This window comes from Pelodiscus sinensis, chromosome 8, assembly GCF_052426305.1.
Source record: "Pelodiscus sinensis isolate ZL-2025 chromosome 8, ASM5242630v1, whole genome shotgun sequence".
NCBI classification, from domain to species: domain Eukaryota; kingdom Metazoa; phylum Chordata; order Testudines; family Trionychidae; genus Pelodiscus; species Pelodiscus sinensis.
The window spans coordinates 72,403,269-72,420,097 of record NC_143059.1 but is presented as its reverse complement, the minus strand read 5'-3'; the positions used below and the strand labels follow the sequence as shown (position 1 = coordinate 72,420,097).

Here is a 16,829-nt window from a genome sequence, read left to right as displayed (position 1 = left end):
CGGCGTACCTCGTCCAGCGCCCAACCCAGCAGGCAGCGTACCTCGTCCAGCGCCCAACCCAGCACGCGGCGTACCTCGTCCGGCGCCCAACCCAACACGCGGCGTACCTCGCCCGGCGCCCAACCCAGCACGCGGCGTACCTCGTCCGGCGCCCAACCCAGCAGGCGGCGTACCTCGTCCGGCGCCCAACCCAGCAGGCGGCGTACCTCGTCCGGCGCCCAACCCAGCAGGCGGCGTACCTCGTCCGGCGCCCAACCCAGCAGGCGGCGTACCCCGTCCGGCGCCCAACCCAGCAGGCGGCGTACCCCGTCCGGCGCCCAACCCAGCAGGCGGCGTACCCCGTCCGGCGCCCAACCCAGCAGGCGGCGTACCTCGCCCGGCGCCCAACCCAGCAGGCGGCGTACCCCGTCCGGCGCCCAACCCAGCAGGCGGCGTACCCCGTCCGGCGCCCAACCCAGCAGGCGGCGTACCTCGCCCGGCGCCCAACCCAGCAGGCGGCGTACCTCGTCCGGCGCCCAACCCAGCAGGCGGCGTACCCCGTCCGGCGCCCAACCCAGCAGGCGGCGTACCCCGTCCGGCGCCCAACCCAGCAGGCGGCGTACCCCGTCCGGCGCCCAACCCAGCAGGCGGCGTACCCCGTCCGGCGCCCAACCCAGCAGGCGGCGTACCCCGTCCGGCGCCCAACCCAGCAGGCGGCGTACCCCGTCCGGCGCCCAACCCAGCAGGCGGCGTACCCCGTCCGGCGCCCAACCCAGCAGGCGGCGTACCCCGTCCGGCGCCCAACCCAGCAGGCGGCGTACCTCGTCCGGCGCCCAACCCAGCACGCGGCGTACCTCGTCCGGCGCCCAACCCAGCACGCGGCGTACCTCGCCCGGCGCCCAACCCAGCACGCGGCGTACCTCGCCCGGCGCCCAACCCAGCACGCGGCGTACCTCGTCCGGCGCCCAACCCAGCAGGCGGCGTACCCCGTCCGGCGCCCAACCCAGCAGGCGGCGTACCCCGTCCGGCGCCCAACCCAACACACGACGTACCTCGTCCGGCGCCCAACCCAGCAGGCGGCGTACCTCGTCCGCGCCCAACCCAGCACGCGGCGTACCTCGTCCGGCGCCCAACCCAGCACGCGGCGTACCTCGTCTGGCGCCCAACCCAACACTCGGCGTACCTCATCCGGCGCCCAACCCAGCACGCGGCGTACCTCGTCCGGCGCCCAACCCAGCAGGCGGCGTACCTCGTCCGGCGCCCAACCCAGCAGGCGGCGTACCTCGTCCGGCGCCCAACCCAACACACGGCATACCCCATCCGGCGCCCAACCCAGCAGGCGGCGTACCTCATCCAGCGCCCAACCCAGCACGCGGCGTACCTCGTCCGGCGCCCAACCCAGCACGCGGCGTACCTCGTCCGGCGCCCAACCCAACACACGGCGTACCTCATCCGGCGCCCAACCCAGCACGCGGCGTACCTCGTCCGGCGCCCAACCCAGCAGGCGGCGTACCTCGTCCGGCGCCCAACCCAACACACGGCATACCCCATCCGGCGCCCAACCCAGCAGGCGGCGTACCTCATCCGGCGCCCAACCCAGCACGCGGCGTACCTCGTCCGGCGCCCAACCCAGCAGGCGGCGTACCCCGTCCGGCGCCCGACCCAGCAGGCGGCGTACCCCGTCCGGCGCCCAACCCAGCACGCGGCGTACCTCGTCCGGCGCCCGACCCAGCAGGCGGCGTACCCCGTCCGGCGCCCGACCCAGCAGGCGGCGTACCTCATCCAGTGCCCAACCCAGCAGGCGGCGTACCTCATCCAGTGCCCAACCCAGCACGCGGCGTACCTCGTCCGGCGCCCAACCCAGCACGCGGCGTACCTCGTCCGGCGCCCAACCCAGCACGCGGCGTACCTCGTCCGGCGCCCAACCCAGCACGCGGCGTACCTCGTCCGGCGCCCAACCCAGCACGCGGCGTACCTCGCCCGGCGCCCAACCCAGCACGCGGCGTACCTCGCCCGGCGCCCAACCCAGCACGCGGCGTACCTCGCCCGGCGCCCAACCCAGCAGGCGGCGTACCTCGTCCGGCGCCCAACCCAGCAGGCGGCGTACCTCGTCCGGCGCCCAACCCAGCAGGCGGCGTACCTCGTCCGGCGCCCAACCCAGCACGCGGCGTACCCCGTCCGGCGCCCAACCCAGCAGGCGGCGTACCCCGTCCGGCGCCCAACCCAGCAGGCGGCGTACCCCGTCCGGCGCCCAACCCAACACACGACGTACCTCGTCCGGCGCCCAACCCAGCAGGCGGCGTACCTCGTCCGCGCCCAACCCAGCACGCGGCGTACCTCGTCCGGCGCCCAACCCAGCACGCGGCGTACCTCGTCTGGCGCCCAACCCAACACTCGGCGTACCTCATCCGGCGCCCAACCCAGCACGCGGCGTACCTCGTCCGGCGCCCAACCCAGCAGGCGGCGTACCTCGTCCGGCGCCCAACCCAGCAGGCGGCGTACCTCGTCCGGCGCCCAACCCAACACACGGCATACCCCATCCGGCGCCCAACCCAGCAGGCGGCGTACCTCATCCAGCGCCCAACCCAGCACGCGGCGTACCTCGTCCGGCGCCCAACCCAGCACGCGGCGTACCTCGTCCGGCGCCCAACCCAACACACGGCGTACCTCATCCGGCGCCCAACCCAGCACGCGGCGTACCTCGTCCGGCGCCCAACCCAGCAGGCGGCGTACCTCGTCCGGCGCCCAACCCAACACACGGCATACCCCATCCGGCGCCCAACCCAGCAGGCGGCGTACCTCATCCGGCGCCCAACCCAGCACGCGGCGTACCTCGTCCGGCGCCCAACCCAGCACGCTGCGTACCTCGTCCGGCGCCCAACCCAACACACGGCGTACCTCATCCGGCGCCCAACCCAGCACGCGGCGTACCTCGTCCGGCGCCCAACCCAGCAGGCGGCGTACCCCGTCCGGCGCCCGACCCAGCAGGCGGCGTACCTCGTCCGGCGCCCAACCCAGCACGCGGCGTACCTCGTCCGGCGCCCAACCCAGCACGCGGCGTACCTCGTCCGGCGCCCAACCCAGCACGCGGCGTACCTCGTCCGGCGCCCAACCCAGCACGCGGCGTACCTCGCCCGGCGCCCAACCCAGCACGCGGCGTACCTCGCCCGGCGCCCAACCCAGCACGCGGCGTACCTCGCCCGGCGCCCAACCCAGCACGCGGCGTACCTCGTCCGGCGCCCAACCCAGCAGGCGGCGTACCTCGTCCGGCGCCCAACCCAGCAGGCGGCGTACCTCGTCCGGCGCCCAACCCAGCAGGCGGCGTACCTCGTCCGGCGCCCAACCCAGCACGCGGCGTACCCCGTCCGGCGCCCAACCCAGCAGGCGGCGTACCCCGTCCGGCGCCCAACCCAGCAGGCGGCGTACCCCGTCCGGCGCCCAACCCAACACACGACGTACCTCGTCCGGCGCCCAACCCAGCAGGCGGCGTACCTCGTCCGCGCCCAACCCAGCACGCGGCGTACCTCGTCCGGCGCCCAACCCAGCACGCGGCGTACCTCGTCTGGCGCCCAACCCAACACTCGGCGTACCTCATCCGGCGCCCAACCCAGCACGCGGCGTACCTCGTCCGGCGCCCAACCCAGCAGGCGGCGTACCTCGTCCGGCGCCCAACCCAGCAGGCGGCGTACCTCGTCCGGCGCCCAACCCAACACACGGCATACCCCATCCGGCGCCCAACCCAGCAGGCGGCGTACCTCATCCAGCGCCCAACCCAGCACGCGGCGTACCTCGTCCGGCGCCCAACCCAGCACGCGGCGTACCTCGTCCGGCGCCCAACCCAACACACGGCGTACCTCATCCGGCGCCCAACCCAGCACGCGGCGTACCTCGTCCGGCGCCCAACCCAGCAGGCGGCGTACCTCGTCCGGCGCCCAACCCAACACACGGCATACCCCATCCGGCGCCCAACCCAGCAGGCGGCGTACCTCATCCGGCGCCCAACCCAGCACGCGGCGTACCTCGTCCGGCGCCCAACCCAGCACGCGGCGTACCTCGTCCGGCGCCCAACCCAACACACGGCGTACCTCATCCGGCGCCCAACCCAGCACGCGGCGTACCTCGTCCGGCGCCCAACCCAGCAGGCGGCGTACCTCGTCCGGCGCCCTACCCCGTCCGGCGCCCAACCCAACACACGACGTACCTCGTCCGGCGCCCAACCCAGCAGGCGGCGTACCTCGTCCGCGCCCAACCCAGCACGCGGCGTACCTCGTCCGGCGCCCAACCCAGCACGCGGTGTACCTCGTCTGGCGCCCAACCCAACACACGGCGTACCTCATCCGGCGCCCAACCCAGCAGGCGGCGTACCTCGTCCGGCGCCCAACCCAGCAGGCGGCGTACCTCGTCCGGCGCCCAACCCAACACACGGCATACCCCATCCGGCGCCCAACCCAGCAGGCGGCGTACCTCATCCAGCGCCCAACCCAGCACGCGGCGTACCTCGTCCAGCGCCCAACCCAGCACGCGGCGTACCTCGTCTGGCGCCCAACCCAACACACGGCGTACCTCATCCGGCGCCCAACCCAGCACGCGGCGTACCTCGTCCGGTGCCCAACCCAACACACGGCATACCCCATCCGGCGCCCAACCCAGCAGGCGGCGTACCTCGTCTGGCGCCCAACCCAGCACGCGGCGTACCTCGTCCGGCGCCCAACCCAGCACGCGGCGTACCTCGTCCGGCGCCCAACCCAACACACGGCGTACCTCATCCGGCGCCCAACCCAGCACGCGGCGTACCTCGTCTGGCGCCCAACCCAACACACGGCGTACCTCATCCGGCGCCCAACCCAGCACGCGGCGTACCTCGTCCGGCGCCCAACCCAGCAGGCGGCGTACCTCGTCCGGCGCCCAACCCAACACACGGCATACCCCATCCGGCGCCCAACCCAGCAGGCGGCGTACCTCATCCGGCGCCCAACCCAGCATGCGGCGTACCTCTTCCGGCGCCCAACCCAGCACGCGGCGTACCTCGTCTGGCGCCCAACCCAACACACGGCGTACCTCATCCGGCGCCCAACCCAGCAGGCGGCGTACCTCGTCCGGCGCCCAACCCAGCAGGCGGCGTACCTCGTCCGGCGCCCAACCCAACACATGGCATACCCCATCCGGCGCCCAACCCAGCAGGCGGCGTACCTCATCCGGCGCCCAACCCAGCAGGCGGCGTACCTCATCCGGCGCCCAACCCAGCAGGCGGCGTACCCCGTCCGGCGCCCAACCCAGCACGCGGCGAACCTCGTCCGGCGCCCAACCCAGCACGCGGCGAACCTCGTCCGGCGCCCAACCCAGCACGCGGCGAACCTCGTCTGGCGCCCAACCCAACACACGGCGTACCTCATCCGGCGCCCAACCCAGTACGCGGCGTACCTCGTCCGGCGCCCAACCCAGCAGGCGGCGTACCTCGTCCGGCGCCCAACCCAACACACGGCATACCCCATCCGGCGCCCAACCCAGCAGGCGGCGTACCTCATCCGGCGCCCAACCCAGCAGGCGGCGTACCCCGTCTGGCACCCAACCCAGCAGGCGGCATACCTCGTCCAGCGCCCAGCCCAGCACGCGGCGTACCTCGTCTGGCGCCCAACCCAACACTCGGCGTACCTCATCCGGCGCCCAACCCAGTACGCGGCGTACCTCGTCCGGCGCCCAACCCAGCAGGCGGCGTACCTCGTCCGGCGCCCAACCCAACACACGGCATACCCCGTCTGGCACCCAACCCAGCAGGCGGCATACCTCGTCCAGCGCCCAGCCCAGCACGCGGCGTACCTCGTACCCCGTCCGGCGCCCAACCCAGCACGCGGCGAACCTCGTCCGGCGCCCAACCCAGCAGGCAGCGAACCTCAGCCAGTGCGCTGACCGCTCCAATTGCAGCTCTGTGAAGGAGCCCAAACAATCCTGACGCCTGCGGATGACCTCACGTCAGAAAGCGATGAACCACCAAACCACCCCATCCCCGGTGGGAGAACAGCTCTCACCATGGGATCGGTCCCTGGCTGGCCGCTCGCTCCTCGTGGGTTCAAGGCCCACGTCCCCCGGGACAGCCAAAAGCCATGTGGTCCCGATACAGGAGGGATAAGGGGCGCCCTGACGGTAAGGCGGTGGGGTGGGTTCCTTCATGGCCTAGGACATCGGGCACTAGCCTGGGGAAGGACAGGGTCCTGAGTTCAAATCCCACCTCCCCCAAGTCAGGACCAGACAGCCAAAAGGAACCCACATGGCAGCTTCAAGGGATGGGCCTGGGAGGGGACGTGTGTCACTCTGCTAGACACCCAAGGCCATGGACTCAGCCAAGTTGTTGCAGGATCGGGGCCTTCCTGAGCCAACAGCCCCCCTGCAGAGCACCCAGCCAGTAGCTGCCATAGAGACATCACCACCACCAGGCTCAGGCCCCAAGCTGGGAACAGACCCGCCTGCAGGGGTGGGTCCAGTGCTCTCTGAGGTGCAAGCTGCCTTGGACCAGGGGCTGCCATTCCCTTGGGATTATACAGCACCTGACACAGCATGGCTGAAACAACCAGTCGTCCTCCCCAGCTTCCAGTGGGGCAGATGCTCAAGCACACTGCCCAGTCAGGGCCTCCCTGGCAGCCCCCCCAAGCAGAGCCTCCCTGGCCCACGCTCAGCAGCTTTGCCCTTCCCCCTTTTCAAAGGTGGCAGGTTCTGTCCAGGATCTCCCAGGGACACGGTGGGGGAGGCAGCCTCTTCTCTGGGGCCAGCCACCAGCAAGGGAGGGGACACACTTTGAACCCCACAGGGCTCTTCTTCAGGTCTGGGGCAGGTTACCGAGAGCTGAGAGCTGAGCGCTCACCCACCTCCAGGGATGTCCTGGGACAGAGGAAACTGACCAGACCGGTGGCCTGGACCCAGTCCCAGTGAAATCAGCGAGCCAGTGAAATCAGCGAGCCGGGCTCTCTTGTCTGCTCTCCACAGCGATGTCTCGGCCAAATCCGGGCAGCGCCGCGGACAAGGCCAAACCCGCCGAGCGAGGCCCAAGTGGCAAAGAGAAACGCCGTCCTTTCTCCAGCCGCTCTGTTTATTCCGGCGGCACAACAGCCCAGAAGCGCCCCCTCCCCCCCCCCCCCCCGCATCCCCTGCCCACACGCTGCACAGCGAGCAGGAGCCGACAGCAGCTCCCAGCGCAGAATAACCCGAGAAACCAGGCACCCCGAGCCCCCCAAATTCCTCCCAGCAGAGACGAGCTGTTTCCAGCAGCTGGGTGCCTGAGCAATGCCCCCCTCTCCTGAGTGGAATCGGAATGGAGCCACTGTGTCCTAGTCCCTGTACTGCTGCCACCTCGTGGGGATTTTCCTGTAGCTGGAATAGGCTTTTAGAGAGCAGGATGCCGGTTCTACCCCTGGCTGTGATGCCCAGTGCAGGGGCATGATAATGTTGTTCCTGCCCCTCGTGCATGGCAAGCTCTGTGTTCCCCACAGCTGTCACCCCTTCCACCAGCCCAGCCCTGGCTCCGTCACACCCGCTGCCTCTTGGCCCCTGCCGGGGGCCCTGGCCAGAGCCCCTCTCTGCCCCCCCATGGAACTAGGGGGAACAGCCGCTTGGAAAGCCCCCACCTAACGCTCCGTAGCCCTGCCCCGTGGGCGCCCTGCCACTCCCCAGTCCCCCTTCCTGGACACAGCCTCCCAACCCCCCCCAACATCCCAGATCCCAGCAGATGCTGCCTCCCCCCCCCCCCCAAGATTCCAAGACCTATTGCAGCTGGGGCCGAAGGAAGGCAGAGTCGGAGGACAACAAAGGGAAACCTCTGGGCCCCCCAAGTTAACCCCAAGAGCCCCACCCCAGTTCCCTGACACCCCTCAGAAATTCACAGCCCGGGACCGGTCTGTGATTGTACTAAAAAGACCCCGACTAAATCATAGCTGGGGGGCTGCTGCCCTGGGGCAGGGGGGGCGGCTGCTCGGGGGGGAGGGCCTGGGCCAGCCACACTGGGTGGTCCTGGGGGCCAGCTGCCCAGGGCCAGCTGCTCGGGCGACCCTGGGGTTAGCCACACCCGCCACGGCGAAAGTCACGGAGGTCACGGAAAGTCACCGAATCCATGGCTCTCCGTGGAGCCCTCGGTGTCAGGGACCAAGAGGTCGGGAGCGAGGGGCACCGGCTGGGCTGGGGGGCAGGGCAGGGCTGGGGGGCAGGGGCTGACGATGGGGGGCTCTCCCTCTCAGCTCTGACAGGTGCTATGCACAGCCTGCCTTCCTGGGCCCCCAGCCCCCCTCCCCCTCTGGCGCTTGGGGGGCTCGTGACCTGCATCCCCGGGGAAGTGCCCCATGGCCAGGCTCCGCCGGGGAAGGGGGAGGGGAGCAGAACTGGGTGGGAAGGGCCCCGAGAATGCGGCTGGCTCCCTCCCAGCTGGTCCCCCCACCCCCAGCCCCACTCACAGGTGGGGCTGGGATCCTGCTCACCCCCCGCCGCAGCCCCTCCCCTGACAGCCCCGCGGGGCGTCACAGGGTGGGAGGGGACAGGGGAGAGACAAGGGAGCAGAGCCAGGCCACCAGGGCGGGGGGCTCCCCTCCTCCGGGAGCGAGCGAGAGGGGTTCCTCAGAGAGCACTGGACCCACCCCTGCAGGCTGGTCTGTTCCCAGCTTGGGGCCTGAGCCTGGTGGTGGTGACACACTCACACCGGGCACGTGCCCCCCCGACACACTCACACCAGGCACGTGCCCCCCCCTCCCGACACACTCTCACCGGGCACGTGCCCCCCGACACACTTACCCCAGGCACGTGCCCCCCCGACACACTCACCCCGGGCACGTGCCCCCCTGACACACTCACACCAGGCACGTGCCCCCCCCTCCCGACACACTCACACCGGGCACGTGCCCCCCCGACACACTCACACCAGGCATGTGCCCCCCCCTCCCGACACACTCTCACCGGGCACGTGCCCCCCGACACACTTACCCCAGGCACGTGCCCCCCCGACACACTCACCCCGGGCACGTGCCCCCCTGACACACACACACCAGGCACGTGCCCCCCCCTCCCGACACACTCACACCAGGCACGTGCCCCCCCCTCCCGACACACTCACACCGGGCACGTGCCCCCCCGACACACTTACCCCGGGCACGTGCCCCCCCGACACACTCACCCCGGGCACGTGCCCCCCCGACACACTCACACCAGGCACGTGCCCCCCCCTCCCGACACACTCTCACCGGGCACGTGCCCCCCCGACACACTCACCCCAGGCACGTGCCCCCCCGACACACTCACCCCAGGCACGTGCCCCCCCGACACACTCACCCCAGGCACGTGCCCCCCCGACACACTTACCCCAGGCACGTGCCCCCCCGACACACTCTCACCGGGCACGTGCCCCCCTGACACACTTACCCCAGGCACGTGCCCCCCCGACACACTCTCACCGGGCACGTGCCCCCCTGACACACTTACCCCAGGCACGTGCCCCCCCGACACACTCACCCCGGGCACGTGCCCGCCCACGCCAGGAGCCAGTCATGTGACGCGCACCAGCTGAGGAGTCAGGGCTGCTCCCCCCCCGCCTGCTCCCACACTGCACGGCCGCGAAGGAAGTGCCTGCAGCCACGGATGCAATGGGCACGGGGGGGGGCGGGCGGAGCTGGGCACTGGGCCCTGGCGTCTCGCTGTCACCTCCAATCAATCCACCCACGCGCAGGGAGAGGCCAGCAGCCCTGGCAGGGCCCCCAGACTCCCCCCCAGCACCCCCAGCACCCTCCTCCTGCACCCCCAGAACCCTCCGCCAGGCCCCCCCAGCACCCCCAGAACCCTCCTCCTGTACCCCCAGCCCCCTCAGACTCCTCCGCCAGGCCCCCTAGCACCCCCAGCCCCCTCCACCATTCACCTCCAGCACCCCCAGCCCCCTCCGCCAGGCCCCCCCAGCCCCCTCGGACTCCTCCGCCAGGCCCCCTAGCACTCCCAGCCCCCTCCACCATTCACCTCCAGCACCCCCAGCCCCCTCCGCCAGGCCCCCCCAGCCCCCTCGGACTCCTCCGCCAGGCCCCCTAGCACTCCCAGCCCCCTCCACCATTCACCTCCAGCACCCCCAGAACCCTCCTCCTGCACCCCCAGCCCCCTCCGCCAGGCCCCCCCAGCCCCCTTGGACTCCTCCGCCAGGCCCCCTAGCACCCCCAGACCTCTCCACCACGCACCCCGAGAACCCCCCCAGACAGACAGACATCCCCAGTCCACTCCCAGGGCTGCACACGGCGTTGCGGCACCATCTAGCAGGGGGCAGCGCTGCCCATCGCCCCCCACTCCCCACGAGCCAGCAGTGTTAACCCCGCGTGGGCTGGGCCCTGGGAACCCCCACGGAGCCGAGTGGCCACTGGGGAGCCGGGCACCGGGGCAGCCCCTCCCCCGCTGGCCCTTCCCCTCCCAAAGAGCAGGGACCGGAGCAGCTCAGGGGAGCCGAGGGACCAGCCCCCCGGCGGCTCTGCAATGGGGCAGGCCTGGCGCCAGGCTGCAGCCCCCGACAGCTGTAACCTGCCCCCAGCCCTGCCCCCCAGCTCGGCTCCACCCCCCCCAGCCCAGCTCAGCAGCCTCCCGCGGGGGAGGGGCAGCAGAAAATCACAGGGGGGGCAACACAGGGATTTGGCCCTAGAAGTGCCCCTTGGGCCCCCGCCCTGGGGCAGCCAAGCGGGGAGGGGCCCAGCCCAGGGCCCTTAGCCACCAGCCCAGCCACCGGTTCATCCCGCTCCAAGCCCCCCCCCCCAGACCCAGCGCTGCTCAGGCCAGGGAGTCTCGTGGGGGGGGGGGCATTTGGCATTAGTGTCTCAGCTGGCAAGGCAGAGCCCAACCCGCGGGGTGGGGGAGGGGCAGGCGTCACTGGCGTCAGGCTGCTGGGAGTCTGTCCGTCCCCTGGGGTCCATCTGTCTGTCTGGGTGGCTCCTACCCGGCCCGGCTTCCCACGGCGAAGGTCACGTGGCCGTTAATTCCATCGAGGACTCGACTAGTCGACAGGCACGTCCACGTCCCTCCTGGGCAACGGGCAAGGGCCCCGGCGGGGGGGGGGGGGGGGCTCTTGTGCATTTCTAAGCCATGGAGCCCGGGGGCAGCGGGGGAAACCCCACGTGACCCCAGACTCCGCGGCTGCCCCCCGAAACGCCCAGGTGACCCCGGGTTCGGGGGAAATGCTGCTCGGAGCCTGGGGTTGGCTGGGGAGTCCCCGGCTGACCCCAGGCTCCGGGGAGGGGGGGCTTCAGCGTTTGAAAGGGGCAGCGCCACTCAGCTGAGCCGCAGATCAGCCACACAGCGCTGTGCCTTGAAGTACCCCTCCCCCATCTCACGGAGGCAGCGGGGGGCAGAGAATCGACTAGTCGACAGACTGTCCGTTAAGCAAACGCCTATTGGATAGTCGACCAGCCCTTAACACCCTTACTTCCCACTGGTCCCAGGGCTGGGGGGCAGGGCCGGGGTAGGATAGGGCTGCGGGGCAGGAGTGAGGGGCACCGGCAGGGCTGGGGGGCAGGGGCTGCAGGTCGGGAGTGAGGGGCACTGGCAGAGCTGGGGGGCAGGGCTGGGGGGCAGAGGCTGCAGGTCGGGGGGAGGGGCTGCGGGTCGGGAGTGAGGGGCACCGGCAGGGCTGGGGGGCAGGGCTGGGGGGCAGGGGCTGCAGGTCGGGGGGAGGGGCTGCGGGTCGGGAGTGAGGGGCACCGGCAGGGCTGGGGGCAGGGGCTGCAGGTCGGGGGGAGGGGCTGCGGGTCAGGAGTGAGGGGCACTGGCAGAGCTGGGGGGCAGAGCTGGGGGGCAGGGGCTGCAGGTCGGGGGGAGGGGCTGCGGGTCGGGAGTGAGGGGCACCGGCAGGGCTGGGGGGCAGAGGCTGCAGGTCGGGGGGAGGGGCTGCGGGTTGGGAGTGAGGGGCACCGGCAGGGCTGGGGGGCAGGGGCTGCAGGTCGGGGGGAGGGGCTGCGGGTCGGGGGTGAGGGGCACCGGCAGGGTTGGGGGGCAGGGGCTGTAGGTCGGGGGGAGGGGCTGCGGGTTGGGAGTGAGGGGCACCGGCAGGGCTGGGGGGCAGGGGCTGCAGGTTGGGGGGAGGGGCTGCGGGTCGGGGGGGAGGGGCACCGGCAGGGCTGGGGGGCAGGGGCTGCAGGTCGGGGGGAGGGGCTGCGGGTCGGGGGTGAGGGGCACCGGCAGGGCTGGGGGGCAGAGGCTGCAGGTCGGGGGGAGGGGCTGCGGGTCGGGAGTGAGGGGCACCGGCAGGGCTGCCTGGGGGGTGCCCAGCCCCCGCCCTACCCCGTTTCCCCCACTCACTAGCCCCGCCGCTGGCGCCCGACCCCCGCGGGGGCTGCGAGGGCCCCTGGCCACACTGGCTCCGGGAGGCAGGGCGGGATCTGCCCGTTGTGCCAGGCCCCCGGCTCCCCGCCCCTCCCATCGAGCCCCAAGGAGCCGCGCCAGGCTGGGCCTTTATCTCATCTGGATGTTTGTTCCTTTAGCCAGCAGCCCGGCGCTGGGGCAGCCACATGACTCGCCAGGGACTGGCCCTGGCCCGGCCCGGCGCCCGCGACGAAGCCGCTCTGTGCCCGGGAGGCTCCGCAAAGCTCCCCTGCCGCGTCTCCTCGCGCCCCTTGGCGTTTGCCCAGGCCCTTTCGCCCGCCGCGCTAACGCCCCCCCACTGAAATGCAGCCACCTCTGGAGTGGAGCCCCGCGGCTGTTTCACAGCCCACCACAACCAGAGCGCACGAACCCCGTCCAGCGGGCGTCCAGCACTGCCGGGGGGCCGCAGAGACCCCAGGCAGACGGGCCCCCCCCGATTCACCCCGTTGGAGGGCAGAGCACCCCAGCTGCTCACGGAAGCCAGCCCGATCCAACCCCAGCTACTCAGCATCTTTCCTGGGCGGGGACCCCCTTGGGGCTCACCCAGTTTTCTCTGGGCCCTGCACAGAACAGGGGCTTGTCAGCTGCCCCCGGAGCCGGCGCTCGGCCAGCACAGACTGTGCCGCCCGGCCCCTGGGATCCCGGAGCCAACGGCCCCACGGCCGGGCGGCACTAGCCCTCTGCTCCCCACACCCTGGTCCCCTGCTGGCCTGTGGCTCCCTGCTCTCCCCAGCTCCCGGCCCACGAGGACGGCAGGCCAGGCTGGCGGCCGAGGAAGGGGCTTTGCAAGGGCCCCCCTACCTGATGGCCCGGGCTGGGCACACTGCCCGGCCAGTTCCTGCCAGGGGAGGAGCCGGGAGCCGCCTGGCTCGCTCAGCGGGCCTGGCCCTAAAATAGCTGCCAGGCGGGGAGGAAAACAAACTTCCTTAAAGGGGCAGAGCACCCGGGCGGCCGGGACACCGGGGCTCAGACATGGGCCTTGCGCCATCAGCACCGCTCAGCTTGGCACCGGCCCCTCATCCGCCTGGGGGCCCAGACACAGCGGAGGGGGGTGGCCTGGAGGGCCCAGGGGAGGGGGGCCTAGGCCCAGTCGCCCACTGACCTGCTGGGGGGCAGCTCTGCCCTGGGCGGTGCCCCTGGCCCGGCTCCCGTGAGGCGCACGGGGACCCTCGGGTGCCAGGAGCTGGTGGGTCACAGTCTGATCCCCTGCCCCAGGTTCCCAGCCTGCCTCCCTGGGGGCAAGGGGGGCATCCCTATTCGGGTTGGGACGTCACATCGCTGCCCTGGGCACAGCCAGAGGGGGGCCAATCACAGCCCCCCGCCCCATTCGGGGATCGGGCCTGCCCCCCACACCAAGGAGGCCCTCGTGGGGCACAAGGCCGGATTTGATTTCAGTTCCCCCCGAAGCGTCTTTGCTTGGCTCTGGAGAACACCTCATGGCCCACGAGACGGGCCCTGGAGCTGCCGGGTGGCACACGCCCAGCAATGAGACAGCCCGCCCGGCACCCACCCCGGGCTCCCATCGATTCACCCCCCAGCAGAAACCAGCTGCCCGCCCCCCAAGTCCCCAACCCCCCCAGCTCTGTAGAGGACGACACTTGGGCCCCCGCCGGCTCCCCAGGCCACATCCACCCGCCCCCTCTCCGAGTCTCTCTGCCCTGTCCGCGCGGCCCGGCGAGCTCAGCACCCGGCACAGCCCAGGGGAGCTAATTAACACCGAGGGCGGCAGGATCCCGCTGGCCGCGGCCGGGCGCTGCCCCCAACGCTCCCATTGTCCCCTCTGGACCAGGCACAGACGCGAGGGCGGAGTGGGACAGGCCCTCCCCCTCCCGCCCCCCACGGGACACAGAACTGCATTTCCCAGGCCCCCGGGGCAGGAGGCGGCACCGCGCTGCCCCGTCTGAGAACCCGCCAACTCGGTTCCCGCCTGGCCGGAGCCGCGTCTACACCAGCCCCGCCGGGCCTCCTGCCCCTTCCCGCCTCGCACGTTCTCAGGACGTCCCCGGCATGCACGTGACCCCGTGCGGCTGTGGCTGGGATCCCCCGCCCACCCCCAGCCGGTTCACGCTGGAAAACTCCCTCGCGCCGGCGGGAGCCAATTAACTTCAGCCTGTTCAGCGGGAGCCGACTGCACGGTTAGGCCTCGATCTACCATGTGCGCTCCTGCCAGCCAGCCCCACTGCCCCACGGAAATGCAGCAGAAACCCCCAAAAGAAAGCAGCTGAGCTGATCTGCCTTGGGGTTCTCCATCAACCCATGGGCCCAGCGGCATGTTCAACTCCCAGGCTCCGCCCTTCGCAAGCCCCACCCCTTCTGCACAGGCTCTGCCCTCCGCAAGCCCCACCCCTTCTGCACAGGCTCCACCCTCCACAAGCCCCACCCCTTCTGCACAGGCTCCGCCCTCCACAAGCCCCACCCCTTCTGCACAGGCTCCGCCCTCCACAAGCCCCACCCCTTCTCCACAGGCTCCGCCCACAGAGACCCCCTTCCATAGGGAGAGGTGGCAAGCGAAGGGTGGGACGGCGGACACGTGCACACACAAGCAGCTGCTCCCCGCTGGCCTTTCAGGCGCCCGGCGCGGCTCCAGTCGGGTAAAGGGGCCAGCGCGGATTCTTCCACCCTCACACGTAAATATTTCACACACGCGCCCCTGAAATGCTTCCGGTTCCTGCCCCCAGGCTCCGTGAGAGACCCGGAGGGAGCCCCCCTCTCCCAGGGCAAAGCCATCGCTTCCTTTGCCCCCGGGCCCAGCTCAGCGCGAGGCCAGCGTGCGGAGGGACGGTCTCGCTTCGCCCTGCTGGGGCGGCTGCGGGAGCGGACGCAAACCCTAGCGTCCCACCACCACGCAGCCGGCCCCTGCCCAGGCCGTAACCCCCCCCAGCGCGCTTCTCTGTGGGGGTCGGATCCGCCTCCCCGGGGGTGAGGAGTCAGGGCCTCCCAGCCGTGCGGTTTGGGGCAGGGGGTGTCTTTTGTTCTGTTTGTACAGCGCCTAGCACAGCAGGGCCTTGCGCCGGGCTCCACCGCCATGGCTACCACGCTAAGACAGGGGGCGCCGACGGTGTAACAATACGGCTTTTCTGTAGCCAGGTTGGAAGACCCGTGCTAGGCCTGAGCCAAAGCCGCCTTCTGCAGCCAGACAGAAGAGCAGCAGCCATCAGCTGTAAGTCTCATCCTCACATTCCATCTAAATTGTATTACACAGTGTCACACCGGGCTGTGAGGAGTGGACTTTGCCCGGATCGCTCCCCCACTGTCACCAGATAAAGACAGATCCCAAGATGGGTAAAGAAAACTGAAGTCACACCACCGTGTCTGGCAAGAAACTGCTTATCCATAGAGATGGTGTGGCACCCATAGTCTCCTATAGACAACCACCTAACCTCAAGATGATTCTTACCAACAACCACAGGACATACCGCACTCATACCAACCCTGGTACCTTCCCTTGCAACAAACCCCGTTGCCAGCTTTGTCCACATATTCACTCTGCTGACACCATTATTGGACCCAACCAAGTGAGTTATAAGATCAAGAACACATATTCCTGCGCATCCAGAAATATAATCTATGCTATCATGTGCCGAAAGTGTCCGTCTGCTATGTACATTGGACAAACGTCTCAGACACTTCGCCAAAGGATCAATGCCCACAAAACAGATATCAGACAAGATCACAAAGAAAAAAGTTTCTTGCCATTTCAGCCAGAAAGGACATTGTCTCAACGACTTGATTCCCTGCATCCTGCTTCAAAGGCCTTTTAAGACTTCACTTGAAAGAGAGTCCTCTGAACTGTCATTCATGCTTAAATTCGACACTTTACACTCAAGTTTGAATAAAGATGCTAATTATCTTACCCATTACAAAGATAGCTTCCCCAATTATCACCTCTAATATCATTAGCTCACAGACATTTACCTCCCCCCCATCCCCCTTCTGTTCTGAAATTTGATTTGTCCTTTTCATATGTGTTCATTTTTTTAATTGTATCCTTTGGTATCTATGGTTGTGACAAGTTTCTTCCACTATTTGATCTGAGGAAGTGGGTCTGGCCCACGAAAGCTCATCACTTAATAAACCATCTTGTTAGTCTTTAAAGTGCTACATAGTCCTGTCTTTTGTTTCACTTTCCTATTGTTTGTCTGTGTGTTCTCTGTCTGGTTTGTAACTGTTCCTGTCTGCTGGATAATTCATTTTGCTAGGTGTAAATCAATTAAGGTGGGGAGGTATGATTGGTTAGGGAATTTTGTTATGACCAGTTAGTAAAATTATACTAAAATAATTGGTTAAGGTCTAGCTAAGCAGGACTCAGGTTTCATTCTATAAACTGGGGTCCAAGAAGGAGACCAGGAAGATCGGAAGTAACAGACGCAGAAGGAAAGACGAAAAGGCTGGAAGAAGACCAGGAACACCAAGAGAAAGGGGAAGATCTGGAAAAGAGGAAGTGGGTCTGGCCCATGAAAGCTCATCACCTAATAAACCATCTTGTTAGTCGTTAA

General features: G+C 69.1%; 1 protein-coding gene across 8 annotated transcripts in view; it reads right to left on the bottom strand.

Moving 5' to 3' along the window:
• Positions 1 to 16,829, bottom strand: part of LZTS2 (leucine zipper tumor suppressor 2) — a 49,395-nt gene that overhangs the window by 20,507 nt on the left and 12,059 nt on the right. Inside the window, exon 1 of one of the 8 annotated variants that reach the window (XM_089780244.1) lies at positions 13,135 to 13,244. The exons of 6 other annotated variants lie outside the window; for them this stretch is intronic. The gene's annotated coding sequence lies outside the window, so the exon portion shown is untranslated. Of the gene's footprint in view, positions 1 to 13,134; positions 13,245 to 16,829 lie in introns of those variants that run through there. One more of the 8 variants, XM_089780239.1, reaches the window with a different exon arrangement.